This window comes from Pseudonaja textilis, chromosome 1 (assembly GCF_049901715.1).
Source record: "Pseudonaja textilis isolate UNSWEBS1 chromosome 1, rPseTex1.2, whole genome shotgun sequence".
NCBI lineage: Eukaryota > Metazoa > Chordata > Lepidosauria > Squamata > Elapidae > Pseudonaja > Pseudonaja textilis.
The window spans coordinates 156,114,476-156,129,370 of record NC_141990.1 but is presented as its reverse complement, the minus strand read 5'-3'; the positions used below and the strand labels follow the sequence as shown (position 1 = coordinate 156,129,370).

The following is a 14,895-nucleotide window of genomic DNA, read 5'->3' as shown; positions in this document are numbered from 1 at the left end:
TTCAATATTTGGTCTTATGGAAAGGATACCTCCTCTCAGATGCTAGTTGGGTAAAGAATTGGGACGTTCATACTGATCAATTGGTTAACCAATTCCATGAGGATTTTCCCCACAAACTGAAGGGTCCTTGTGTGCGGGGGGGAAGGGGATTAAGGACAATGTATTAACCCCTATATGTGTGTTTTTTTCTTTTCTTTTAGGAGGAGGAGTTTTCAAGGGGGGACGCCTGTCAGCTTTGAAATTCAGCTGCCACATTTTTGAGGGGGGAGTTAGAGGAGTTGAAAAGTTAAAGGTTATTCTGTGTGTCGTATTAAGAATTTGCAGTTGCAGTTAATTGGTTCTCGTGATTTATGAAGTGTAGAAGTGGGAAGAGAGAAGGGAGGAGAGAAGGTAGATTCTGTGTAAAGCGTGAAAAAGCTTTCACTTGGGAAGTTGCTTTTGAACGTGCCAGATCTTTTCCTAATAAATCAATTGGAGAGATAATGTCTCGGAGTGATTGATATCATGGATACTGTCTGGATGCTTGACAGTAAGGAGAGCTGGGAGAGTACTGCATGACAGCTTAGATGGCCAGCTGAGCCTAGGGATGTTGGGGAGGGCAGCTAGGTAGGCTGGGCGAGGCCTGGGGAGCCCCGGAGACAGTGGGGGAGGGGCAGGCTTACCTGTGAGCAGGCAGATTGGCTCCAAGCTACTTCTTTCACCTGCTCTTGCTGGGAGAGCCTCTCCCGGCAGAGCGAAAAGCTTACAAGGCCCCTCCCTTCAGGAAACAGCTCCTCGGCAGGAGAGAGAAATGGGATTCAACCGAGCTGCTTTTCTGCTACCCAGGAGCAAAAGGCAGGCAGCAATGGCTGGCCTGGCGGGCAAAAGCAGGCCAGCCAGGGGGCCATTTTACTGGTTCTCCGAACTACTGGGAGCCCTAACATCCGACAGAACCACTAGAATCCCAGTAAAATTAAGTGAAAAAGGAATGGGGGAAACAATAGGGGGAAAAAGCAAGGGAAAAGAAAAACAGAAAGGAATAAAATATTTTGACCTTTCAATAATTTTTCCAATATAAAAATACACCTCTGAAGTTCCAAAGTGAACCCAATCCTAATCCTAATTTTATGATATAAACCATTGTAATTCTGATGGATAAAAATAAAATCATTCATATGAAATAGGAAGTAATGATATTTGCACATTGCACCTTGAAAATGTAAATGAATATGTGTTTTGAAAATAAATAAAATAATAAAAAGGGGAAAAAAAGAAAATGGGTTTCATGTCTCATTCCTCAAAGACATTTGTGAGATCCCTATCCAATCATGATGACAGCAAAACACCAAGGAGAAACCAATAAATCTGGAGATGGAATAAGCCAAAGTATATCTCAGCCCTTGTAAAATGACAAGACTTAACTGCATTCTGCATTCAGTGAACAAAAGGATCCCAGATTTGTAAATTGTATTTTTTTAATTTGCAAAAGTTGTTTTGCTGCCTGACATCAGCCTGGTAATCAAATGGAACTCTATCGTGTTCCTCATAGCAAAAGATATTCTTATCATCTTTGAAGGTGAATGAAAGTGGCTTCACAATTGTCCTTCCATTCAATGCATTCCCTTTGATGGCCATCATTTCACTTCACAGATGACTTAGCAAGAGAAGCAGGGAAGAGTCCTGTTTTTAGGACTACATCAAACAAACCCCAAATAATCTGTTCTGGTATACTGGGAACAAATTTCTAAACTTCATGATTAATCTTTGGTGAAGTGGGAAAATACAGCAACAATGAATAAGTCATAATCAAAAAGAGGAATTGAGGTTAGCTCACATTTATTGTTTCCCCATTCCTTTTCCTACTTACACAAATCACATCCTTTCAGGTTTAATGTAATCATTGGTCAAAATCATTGGACCAGTTTGTTGATTGTTCTTTATAGTGATTGATACAATAACTAAGAGCCCATTTCAACGTATCCTTTGTCTACTAGGACAAAGGATAGGACTCATCAGAATGATATATTCTACCTTTAATGTTTCAAAGAAGGGATAAATGAAGGCCACCAAAAAGCTCCAAGAGAGACAGATGTGGTTGAGCAATTCAGATTAATGAATCACTAAATGTTCCTACTCTTAAGAACATGGTAGAGCACATAATGTGTAAGTATTGGGAGTTATGGTAAATCCAACTTCACGGGTCATGTTCAGGTCTTCTTTTGATAATCCAGGAGCTGGTTGAAGGGTGAATTTCTGCAGAAGACTAGTAAAGAACATGAATATTTCTGTTCTGGCAAGGTCTCACCTGGACATATTCTTCGACCTGTAACATGGAACAGGATTATTAATTAGTTTAATAAAATTTTATTCTTAAGACATATTGGTTTGAGAGTTCACTATTCTTATGACACATTGGTTTGAGAGTTCACTATAAAATTGAGATCTTACTGACTGATCATACAGAAGAATGATGCTGATCAGCTACTACTAAGGAAACCCTTATAATAGGTCTCAGAAGTGTCAACAATTCAACAGATAAGTTGATAAAATTAATAATAATAATAACAATAACAATAATCTTTGCAGTCAGTCAGATATTCAGTTTGGTATTTTTATCTACCTATCAAGTTTTCACCAAGAACCTGAGATAAGCAGATCTGCATGTTTGATGGTATTATAGATATCATTGCAGGATGGGAAATTTTGCCAGTAAAGCCACCTTTTGCAATTGACTGATGGAGAATTTGTCAATGCCAATGGTGTTCAAATTGTTTGGAGATTGCACCCAAGGTGCCTAATTACTATTGGTACTACCCTTGCTTGCTTCTGCTACAGTTGTTTTATTTTTATTTGTAGGTCTTTGTATTTTGTTATCTTCTCCAGTTCTTCCTCTTCTCTTCTGCTGTCTCCAGGCACTGCCACATCTACTGTCTAGATTTTTTTGTCTTTCTTATTGACAATTGTTAAGTCTGGGGTGTTATGTGGCAGGTGCCTGTCTGTTTGAATTCTAAAGTCCCAGAGCAATTTAACTTCTTCATTTTATATGACTTGCTTATGTTATGGTCCCACGAGTTCTTGCTTGCAGACAAATGATATTTCTTGCAGATCTTCCAAAGAACCATTGTTGCTACTTTGTCATGCCTGCTGCTTGTAGTCAGTCTGGGCAATCATCTTGCAGCAGCTTACCAGGTGGTCCTCTGTTTCTTCAGTTTCTTTGCAGAGATTGCACTTTACTGTCTGTTGCTGTCTTCTCAGTTCTGACTTCGTTTGCATTTGTCCTTAAGGCTTGGTTTGTGCAGCCAGAATTAGTTCCTCAGTCCTTTTCTTCAATGTTTCTACTCTTAGCCATTGCCAGGTCTTATTATTGGCTTTCACTGTTTTTTTTTTTAAATGTACTAACCAGGTAGTGTTTTGTCTTCCCATGCCTCCATTCTGTTCCTCCTTTGGTCTTTCTTGTAGGCCAGTTTGATCTCTCCAATAGTCATTAAGCCTTCCTGGCATACTAGCTTTGGTTCATCATCTTTGTTGTCTTTCAAATATTCTTCCAAAGTCCCTTTTTCTTCTTCAACCATCTGATGTACTTGCAATATTCCAGTTCCACCTATTTGCGGTGATTGTGTTGAGCAGTGATTCTATTTCAGATGAAGTGTTTCTATACAGCTTCAGATTGTCCATGTAAATGAGGTGGAATAGCCTGGCAGATGTTTTTGATGTTTGATAGCCATGACCTGAGTTATTCAGTATTGTTGACAGAGGAAACAATGCAATGACAAATAGTAGTGGTAATAGTAAATCTCCTTGAAATATTAACTTCTCCCAATCCCCCATTGACCTGTAACTGTGTCTTTCATTATGCCATCAATCATTCCACAAACTTTCTGATGTTTCTACTGTCTCCTGTAATTTCTAGGCACTTGATTATCCAGACATGTGGCAAAGAGTCAAATGATTTTTTTAGTCAATCCATCTACATTCAAGTCTGATTCTGGATGTTGTCCTTTCCAGAATTGGTGCATTTGTTTCTAATATCCTCTTCTTTTTGGTCTTGATCTATAATAACAGGTCATTATTCTTTGTTTTCAATCACTGTGCATTTGTGATGGGTAAACATATTTTCTTCCATTAGTTCTGCAGCTGTTGGCCCTGGTTGTTCAGCCAACAGTCTGAGGTCCTGTGGCCCATTTTTCACCAGATATCCAGGAGCTCCACCATCAGGTGATATCTGAGCCAGTATATAACAAGGACTTGGAACAGAATAAAACCTAAATGGTATTGTGTATTAATTCTTGCACTATTAGCCTCTTTGGAGAGATTTTAATCAAGGAGAAAAGCTAAATATCATTTGATTCATTATTTATTTTTTTAAAATAGCTACCTGCAGAGAAAGGCATGAATACATCTCTTTTTATCAATTTTCCTTCAGTGTTGAGAAAATGTTCAGGATAGAATTCGCGAGGTTTCTCCCACTCAGATTCATCATGAGGGACAGAAGTCAGCAAGGGAATCACATGAGTGCCCTGTAAAGAGAAAGCAATGGATAATTAGAAATCAAGCTGCTACATAATGCAGTTCATTAATGCATTAATGCATAATGCATTTTCATTGTGATACTTAGAGGCACTATTCTTTCCAATCACGTAATCTGAACTGTATAGAGAGATTTTTGAATTGTTGAACTTCCTTGGTCTTTGTTTCTACTTGCAACAATAAAATTGTTTTATTTTAGGCATTTGTACTGGATTGCAAGCACAAAAAATCTACATTTGCTTCCTTAGTAGTAAATGCCACTGAGTTCCATAATTCTTCATTTTAGGAAGGTACACTGAGGACTTCTAAACTTCTTTAATCCATATATTCTCTCATTCTCTCTGTGTTCTCATCTATGTACAGATAATGAAGTATCTGCAATAGACAGCTTCTTAATCCAAGGAAACTTTCCAAACATTAAAATTCAAGAGTCTTCATTCCTGCAGATATTCCTTACGCAGCATATATGTTACATGAGGATGGCAAAATGAAAAGGTTTCACTTTGAATACATATTCTCTGAGAATGTATTAGTATCTATGAGAAACATCATCACTTAATTATTCTTAATAACTTGCACTCCTATTTTATCATTATCGTGATATAAGCTCTGATTTTTTGGGGGGGCTGCCATAGATTAATATAGCTCTCCCCACAACATACACCCTATTGGATCTGTATGCAAGCTTATGCCTCCATAGAGTTTGAATTAAAATTAATATGCCAAATTATTATATTCTTAAAATTGATAGAGTCTGTGGCAAGTGATTTACGAAAGCTTTTGAAGAATTTTATTGAATGTCACTAGCTAGGACTAGAAAGAGAACAATGCAGATACATCACCTTCGGAATGAAATAGCCCTTAAAGGTAACATCCACTGTAGTTGCATGTGGCAAGTTTAAGGGAAGGACATTGGCATATCGTTGAATTTCATGGACTACAGCATCTGTGTATGGCATTTTTATTCAGTGTTCAGCTCCTGGCTGAGCGTATCCAACAATGTTTGCTATTTCTTCTTGTACCTTTTCTAAGGTAATAAATAATGACGTCCAATAAGATAATCTCAGTGTGTTAGATATGATGCTAATTCTTGGAAATATTAAATTGTGATGATGCGTACAGTGCGCAGGATTTCCTCTGGAAACTGATAATGCATAGTAAATTCAGTAGATGTGATATTCTTCACTTAAATCTTGTTTTTTCTCTCTGTTATTTTCAGTCCTGCCACTTCTTCATACTCTTCTTTTTTTTCCATTAGTTTAAATGCTGTTTCTTTTGTGGGTCTTTTAAAATAAAAATTAAATTGTCTACAAATGCCTGTAGCTTATAATCTTTATTTTTAATTTCCATATCTTTTATCTGGCCATCTTCTCTAATATTTCTATTCAATACTTCCAAAGTCAATACAAATAGTAATGGTGACAAGGGGCATCCTTGTCTTGTACCCTTCTTAATATTAATCTTTTCAGTCATATCTCCATTTAGCATTACTTTTGCATTTTGTTTATAATATATTGCCTTTATCATTGTAATAAATTGATCCCCAAAATCTGTCTTTTTTATCTTTGCCAACATAAACTGCCAATTCACATTTTCAAACACCCCTGTGCATCTAAAAAGATCATGCCATCTGCTTCTCTGGATGTGCTTCGTAGTACTCCAGATAAGCAAAAAAAAAAAGAGTTGATGAAGTGATTAGATATTCAGATTAACAAGAAAATAAAGTTTTGGGGGATTCAATTAACAGCAAGATGTGTAACGATCAAAAGAAGATAATTATAAATTGTTTCAATGAATTAAGACTAGATTTAGAAAAATGGAAAGGTTTGCAATTATCATTAATAGGAAGGATAGCCACAATTAAAATGAATATATTACCAAGGTTACTGTATTTGTTTCAAACAGTCCTGATAAAGTAGGAAAAAAATACTTTGAGGATATGAATAAAATAATATTAAAATTTATATGGCAAGGGAAAAAAAGCAAGAATTAATTTTAAAATGTTACAGGATAAAAGAACGAGTGTAGGTTTTGGACTGTGTTAGGAATGTAAGTAACCTAACAGCTATTTGGGATGGAAATATATAAACCAGGATAGACATTTTAAAACTGTATCTTTAAGAAAATGCAAAATGTAATTGGGTGTGGTTTCTCAAACGGCCATAAGATGGAGCCAGAAACCTGGATTGTCTTAGTCTCAGAAGAGAGTGTGAGTGTATCTCTGTTTCCTTCTGTTGAAAAGTATTGCTGTTCCTCCATTTTTCCTAATTGACTGATATTCATGAATTTGATGTATGTCTGATACTGAACTGTTTTTGACACTGGACTTTGTTATTGGATTATCCCTGGATTGAAAACTGACTAATTTACCTGTGAATGACTTTGGACTGTATTTTGAACTTTGCTTAAACCTTTCTGGAAGTAAAAACCTACATTTAGTGTACAGTATATCTGTGTGCTGTGTGTGTATTATTCAAACACTCCTCTCAAATACGTCTCCCTGTATGCGCTCATTCTCCTAACGGGGAATTACTTCAACAGACTGCCTAACTGGGAATTACATTATTAGGCAGTGGTGTGGATGAAAAAATGGATTATGTTGAGGAATACAAGATTATTGACCCTGGAGGGACATGACTTGTAATTGGGTTGGCGTGCCTTTCTATGGTATGGGAAAAATAAGATACATGGTTACTTTTAAAGACAGTATATAAGAAATGCTTTATTGCTAGTATGGGAGAAAATCAGAGAATGGCACTATTTGAAAATGCCAGTTTGGCTTTCAACAATGAAAGCACTTATCCACCGAAATGTTTTTAATATGGGAAATGTGGTCAGATACAAAGATATTTTGAATGAAAAGGTTGAGCTCAAATCTAAACAAGAACTGGATGAGCAAGGGATCAAAATGGTTTGGTATTCACATATACAAATACAATCTAGACATGAAAAAGATGAAAAATTATATGGTTTTTATAGAGAATTGACAGAACTGGATAAGATACTAACTGGAACAGAAGATAGATTGATAAAAAAAATTGTATAGTTACCTGCTGGGCATTAAATTAGAAGAACAAGTGAAGGAGACAATAATAGCATGGGCAAAAAACTTTGGTTATACAATAGAATTAGATAAATGGCAGAAGTTGTGGGATAGAAATTATAAGTTAACAATGTCAACTGCATACAAAGGAAACTTATATAGGATGTTTTAAAGATGACATTTTGCATCAGTGAGATTGGCAAGGATGTTTAAAGATAAGTCAGTTAAATGTCTGAAATGCCAATAAACATCTGGGTCATATTATCATATTTATTTATTTATTTATTTGTCAATTGTTTACGAGATAAGTAAAAGTGTATACATAATTATGAATACATGAAATGAGTACATATAAGAGAAATAAAAGAAAAATAAAAGAAACAATAGGACAGGGACGGTAGGCACGTTGGTGCGCTTATGCACGCCCCCTACAGACCTCTTAGGAAAGGGGTGAGGTCAATAGCAGACAGTCCAAGGTTAAAGTTTTTGGGGTTTGGGGAAGAAACCACAGTCAGGTAGAGTATTCCAGACATTGACCACTCTGTTGCTGAAGTCGTATTTCCTGCAATCAAGTTTGGTGCGGTTAACCTTGAGTTTGTATCTGTTGTGTGCTCTTGTGTTGTTATGGTTGAAGCTGAAGTATTCATTGACAGGTAGGACATTGCAATGTATGATTTTATATACCATGCTTAAATCAGACCGAAGACGGCGTAATTCAAGGTTTTCTATGTGGGGGACATGTGTAGAAGCTAAAAAAATATTGGACAAAAATACATACATGGTTGGAAAAGATGATACAACTGCATATTGACTCAAAACCTGAAATATTCCTGTTGAGGATCTTACCTGAAACTTACAGCAAAGAGAAAATATATTTGATTGTTCATGTATTAACTGCAGCTAGAATTGTATTTGCTAAAAATTGGAAAAGCGAAGAGATTCCTACTTATGAAAATGTGATTAGAAAAAATATTAGAATGTGCAGAAATGAATAGATTAACACTTGCAATTAAAGAGAAGGAATAAATTGAATATTATAAGATATTAGAACTACTTTATCAATGGCTAGAGAAAAAATATGAAAGCTAGAAATAGCTAATAGATTAGTGAAATATAGAAAATAGGTTTACAGAACTAAACATGCTAAGAAGAGGAGTGTTATAGTAATAGATATATTATGTATATTAATAAGATAACAATAAGATAAAAATAGAGAATTAATACCAAAGTAATGAACATGGGTGTAAATTTTAATTGTTATTGCACAAGATATTTGCACCCAGATGACACACCGTTAAATGGAAGATGAATTGTATGTACCTAAAATAAAGTAAAATAAATTTACAAAAAAAAGTAAATTCACTAGATGTGCTCTGCCTGGAGTCTCTGTTGGTTTGAGCAGGCTATACATATTGTAGATAATATCATACATAGTTGTAGATTGAGACCTTAGATGTCACATCATGGTTTTCCAGTAGCTAATGTGTACTCATTACATTATAGAGCTATAGCATGGTCCAGAGTACAGAGAGGAATGTAAACCCTGGAAATGATGCAATTGCTTTAAGGTGCTGTAGGCAGGTGTCCCATTTGGGCTTATGCATGATTCAGGTCAGAGAATCCACAAAATAGGAAATGTAATTGTTTATCTTTTTTGCCTGTTACCAAAGTCACTGTAATTTAGTTATTCCACATCTAATATTGCCTAGCTGAAAGCAAGATGTTCTAAAATAATGGAAGCTGACAAATTGTAAAGCACTTACTCTGAATTAAAGGGTACTTCATCATTAGAGTAAAGGCCCAAAATAGAGTGCTTGCTATAGTTTCCACACCACCAACAAATAGATTCATCACAGACTCTTCTAGATTTTTATGGTTGAAATACCTATTGTTTTGAGTCTTCCTTTCCTAGAATTAAAAGAAAGAGCTGGTTTTAAAACTGGTTCTAAAAGAGTGCACTCCAGGACACATTGCAAAGACAAAGCAGGCTTCTCTGGAATTTTTTTTACAATTTGTTTTGTGAAAAGATGTAATAAAATGACATGCATTAGAAGTATGCAAATTAAAGACTAAAAAAGTTCCCAACTCATTTTGAATTCATAATATTTTGTACAGTCTTAGTCTCTGCTATATTGAGGAGATTTTCTACATGGGCAAAGAGTATATTATAAACAGTTTGACAGGAGGAGTGAATGCCAAATGCCTTGAAAAAATAATAAATGTAACCCTTAAAAAAAAAACTCACACCGGAGATCAAAATTCTTAAAAACTACCAACTATTTATTTGTATCTTTCTTTTAGGGAAAATGGTTGAAAAGGTGTTGCCAGTATTGCTTCAAATATATTTATAAGAAGCCAATTGAAAAAATTCCAATACAGTAGGAGACTGTGTAATTCAAAACTCTTATTGCAAGAATTACATGAATAGTGTAATTTTTTCTAATTCTCCTTAATAGCATTTTTTGAATGTTTTCTCTTTGTTTGTTTCCAAAATGGTACTCTGGCTGTTATATAGAGGATAATATTGCTGTAGTACCTCCCTTTCTTCTTGGCTGTACTGAGATCCAATTAAGCTTTGATGTTGGATCTCATTCTATTCTAATTCTATTTAATGTCTGGGTGAAGTTTTATAAATGATTATGTGCATGAAAGTTATTACCTAGGAAGTTACTCTTCCACACACATTTTTTTATTTTTTATTACCTTCAAGCTCATAACATCATTGGAAAAGATTCATTCCTTTCCTTCTCTCTCGAGTGAGTAAGTCAGTGAGTGAATGAGTCAGTGAATGACTGAATAACTGTCAGTTTCTATATCTTGATTGTATGTTAAGTATATATGTAAATAAATCATTACATAAGGTATGTGCATAAGTGTAAGTAGAGAACCACTTTGGTGTAGTGGTTAAGGCACCAGGTAGGAAGTAGGAAATTGTGAGTTCTGGACTATTACTTTCCTGGGGTCATCAAGTACTAACAAGATTAGGCTAAGTGGTGATTGGTAACTGCAGTAGTCCTGGTAAGCAACCATAATACAAACTTTTCAAAATTAGAGTGCTAAAAATCAGGCAAAATAAATGATTGCTCAATTTTTGGAGACCATTGCCAATTTGCTAAGTTTGTTGTCTTCTATAATCAATGTTCTTGTCAACTGAATGTGCTTCCATTTACAAATTCATTTCTGCAGTTTGATGGAAAACTTCAAGCTGCCTTTTCTAGCAAATTTCATTACCTGTTGCTGTTGCACAAGATATGAATCAATAAAGTTTCTTGTGTCATTTTCATCCAGGTTGTTGAAACATCGAGTGAAGTTTTCATTGATGAAAGCATACAATTCCTTTCTGCTATTTATGATTTTCTTACGAGTGGCAACACAATAGCCAAGTATAGGAAATCTGTTATATAGCTGAAACATAAAAAAGAAGTCACATATTTAAAATATAGATTCTGACAGGCTTCCCAAATGATGTCTGCTCATATATCACAATAGAAAACATAATAATACAAACCAATTACAACGTAGCTATGGGCTTTTTTAAAAATAAACTTTATTCAGTTTTCCAACAATTTAAAAAACCATTAAAAAACACAATTATATCAACATTGAAGACATCATTTACATTTCTTAATTATATTCGTATACTTAATTTTTTATTACATTGCAATTATTACATATTATTTTTCCTATTAATTCACTATTCCTTATTCCTTGTTTATATCACTTGTTACATAGTACATTTTCTGTTCATTCTACATTCAGTATATATAACTTCAGATCCTTTAATTAATTACATTATTACCTTTCTTTCTATTCAAAAGTATGCAAAATTTCAACTGAGGGTGAAGAAATGCACTCCCTGCCATCATCCCTCGGGATCTTCCAAAACCCAAGGAACATTTCTTAAATGCCTAATTAATTTCCAAGTTTTGCTGCCTTAGAGTTTGCCCAGATCAGTGTTTCTCAACCTTGGCAATGTTAAAGTATGTGGACTTCAACTCCCAAAAGTCCCCATCCAATTCTGTGAGATGGAATCTGTGCATCCAAAAGTTGGCTTGTTTAGGAAACTGTTAAGTTCGAAGGGTTGGGCTCATAAAGACGAGAGACTCCGGTTCAGTAACAACAGCTCTTTATTTATCGGCAAAATTCAGCTCAAAAGAATAGCAGCCGCAGCGGCTCTTTTATAGAGCCCGCCGGAGCTTTAGCAGCCAATGACTTTGCTTTGAGTCTCCCACGCTTGGTATTAACCAATCGCGGCAGACTCTTAGCGAGCCAATCACAGTCGTCTGGGTTGACCAATCAGGTAGAGGTTAATCGAACCAATAGGAATGCAGGGTTTCAAGTCTGTCGATATGGAACAGAAACACTGATCTAAATTATGCATGGCAGAAAGATAAATAACTCTGCACCCAAAATATCCTGACAATCATCAGATGAAGATTTTGAGGAAGAAATCCACTTAACAGAGTGATTACAGAGACCATTCCAATTCAGAGAACTGGTTTGTCACTTTTTAAAGAAAGTAAATAAATATATCTTTAAAAAACTCACCCCATGTGATCATTCATTCCACAATATACAATGTTTATTCAATTGTTTATTCTACTGAATATACAATATCATTCCAGAATATCTAACAGCACTAAATCTTAGCACAGCCATATTTCCCTTTATTTTTTGTAGTTTCTTCCTACATTTAGTTTCTGACATGGTTTTTCCCTTTCCTTTTTTTAGTTCTTTTTTGTTTTTTTAAAAAACCTTTTATTTTCCTGGGGTTCCCTGATACCTCTTTCAGTTATTATTGTGAAACAAGTTACAGTAAATATGTATTTTTATGTGGAAGCCTCTTAGGGGATCCTCTGATCTCCAAGACCCCAGGGAAGGCTTGACTGAAAAGGCAACCTATTTATTTATTTATTAAACTATATGCTGCTTATTTCACTGTCAAGCAACTCTAAAACTTAGATTTTTAAAAAATAATGGCACTCTTTTTCCCCACTGAGTTGACCTGTTTCTGTTATGTTTATATCTTAACTAATTTATAGAATAGAATAGAATTCTTTATTGGCCAAGTGTGATTAGACACCCAAGGAATTTGTCTCCGGTGTATTTTACTTGTATTCAATAGATGAGACTTTGAAAACAATCCAGAGAAGCAGGTATTACAGGGATTTATTCGACTCACATTATAAAGGAAACAGATGTAATGAGCCCTTCTTGGTTTATTTTCTTAAATGCTTAATAGTTGTAAATGTTCATATTTCTCTGATTTTGGGATGCACCTCTTGGGTATTGTGGGAAAGGTTGTTGTACTGTTAGGGAATTCTGCAGAGAGTATTATTCCCAGATTTTGGGAGCAAACTATCGACATCTCAGGCACACACATACAAAATGTGTAAATAGCACAAATGGTCCAGGTCTTGTAATTAGTGCTTGCAAGAAATAATGATTGGGGTCACGTTAAACTCAATATTTGAGATACTGGGACTTATCTAAGAGCTTTAAAGTGGCTTTTCTTGACCCAAGCAGCTTCCATATTAGGGTACTGAATGCTCCCTTGCAGATAATTATTACAAGCCAATTCTTTGATTCTCATTTAGGTGTTACTTTCATCTTAGAATCTCTCAATCTCTGACTGGAATCTTAACTGTACTACAAACATTCTAAATTCTTTAACCATACAGCAGAGACTGAGAGAGCTTGAGGTCGCTTTCTGTATTATGAATACCAGTCCCACACTTTGTATGTTTTCCCAATTTAGGTCAATTCTAATTTGTATTGCTCCAGAGTCTCCATTGTTTGCTATTGCTATTGCTATATGTTTGCAAATTGTATTGACATGAAATGAAGATTCTCACCAAAACCCTTTGAAAACTCATCAAATATTTGGAAAGGGGCCCTCTCAGCAAACACATCAGCCTTATTCACCAGAGCTTCCTTTATGGTCTCATATCCTGTTAGTACCACTATTTTCTGGGGTCCCAGTTGGATTTTGAATACGGGTCCATACTGTTTTGATAGCTGGAAAAAAGAAAGTATATGTATGAATAAGACAGAGATATTTTTATTAAGAATATGTTCTAAATTAATTATTATTTATTAAATTTATTGGCTGTCTATTTTATCAGAGGGTAACTCTGGGTGGCTTACAATATTAAAAAGATAAAATTATACAACAAATAAAATATTATAAAAATACAAGGCAATGCCTCAGTGTTTATTTTAGAGATGAATGTTGTTCCATTGGCCAGGCTCATCTGATTATCAAGCAACTGATAGACACAAGTTTCCTGTCACTGATCTAGGTGATATCTGGAGACAATGGCACCAGCCATTCGGTTTTATAAGGGCATTCCATTCTTTTCCCACTTCTCTTTGGTCAGAGCAAGCTTTCATTTCCATGGCTTACAAAAGTCACAGAATGCTGCAATTTTCCCCTTCAATGGAAAAGATTAAAAAAAAAAAAGTTACCTCTAACATTGTCTGGTAAGGCTTCTTCAGATCCATTATGTGGAGGTTTCCAACAACAGGTAAAGGCCTGGGTCCTGGTGGAAAATCTTTGGAAGTCTTCTTCCAGGGGTTTCCCATTTTGAAAAGGAGCATCATGATAAGTATAAATAGGAACAGTATCAAAATAGGAACCATCAAACCCATTTCTTTTTAGTAGGTGAGTTCTTTAGCAACTCTGATGGAACATCTGCAGCACAATTTTATCAGAGACAGTGTCTGCCAACTGAAAATCTCCAAGGACAGACCCCTTAACGTTAGAAAGGAAGACCAAATATTTCACAGTCATCCTTGGTAATCATTAAACTGTAGTTACTAAGATATTTTGAATACATATCAGAAATTTCTGAGCATTTTCCCCATTGAACTCTTTACAGGTACAAAACTAAATGTGCACAAGATTTGTCTTCACCAGTAAATTCAGACAAAGGCATATGGGGAGAAAATGTTCTTTTATTTGAGCTATTTGAAAGTGCTTTTATCTGAATTTAAATTTGTCCAACTTATTCTTACGGTGGATACACAGACACTCTCTTGCTCTACAATATGTGTGACTGTACATTTTCACATGAATTTCTGAGTTATCCAGTAACAATTCAGTTTTACTTCTTATATGTTTAGAGGCTACTTGGTTTATGCAAATCTCTTGGCCTACACAAGAGATTGCCAGTCTAGTATCTGTTGAGGGGATATATGTGGATCTCATTGGTGGCCCAACTTAATTGCTTTCCATAGGTTTAGACTTCAATTTACCACAGAATTATTAGAGGTGGGATAGTAGAGAAAATTGCCCAGTTACAGATGGCCTCCGGGTCATGCATGAACTCCACAAATATTTCTTA

The 14,895-nt window shown here is 35.3% G+C and overlaps 1 long non-coding RNA gene and 1 pseudogene across 3 annotated transcripts in view; one reads left to right on the top strand and one right to left on the bottom strand.

The window, feature by feature from the left end:
* Positions 1-14,895, top strand: part of LOC148127884 (uncharacterized) — a 114,434-nt gene that overhangs the window by 8,044 nt on the left and 91,495 nt on the right. The gene's annotated exons all lie outside the window — the stretch shown is intronic.
* LOC113444224 (cytochrome P450 2K6-like) lies at positions 1,519-13,159 on the bottom strand (annotated as a pseudogene). The gene is made up of 6 exons (XR_015741600.1): positions 13,154-13,159; positions 10,781-10,954; positions 9,313-9,457; positions 5,349-5,533; positions 4,355-4,496; positions 1,519-2,302 (listed from the first exon to the last, which is right to left on the bottom strand). The product of XR_015741600.1 is annotated as a cytochrome P450 2K6-like (transcript).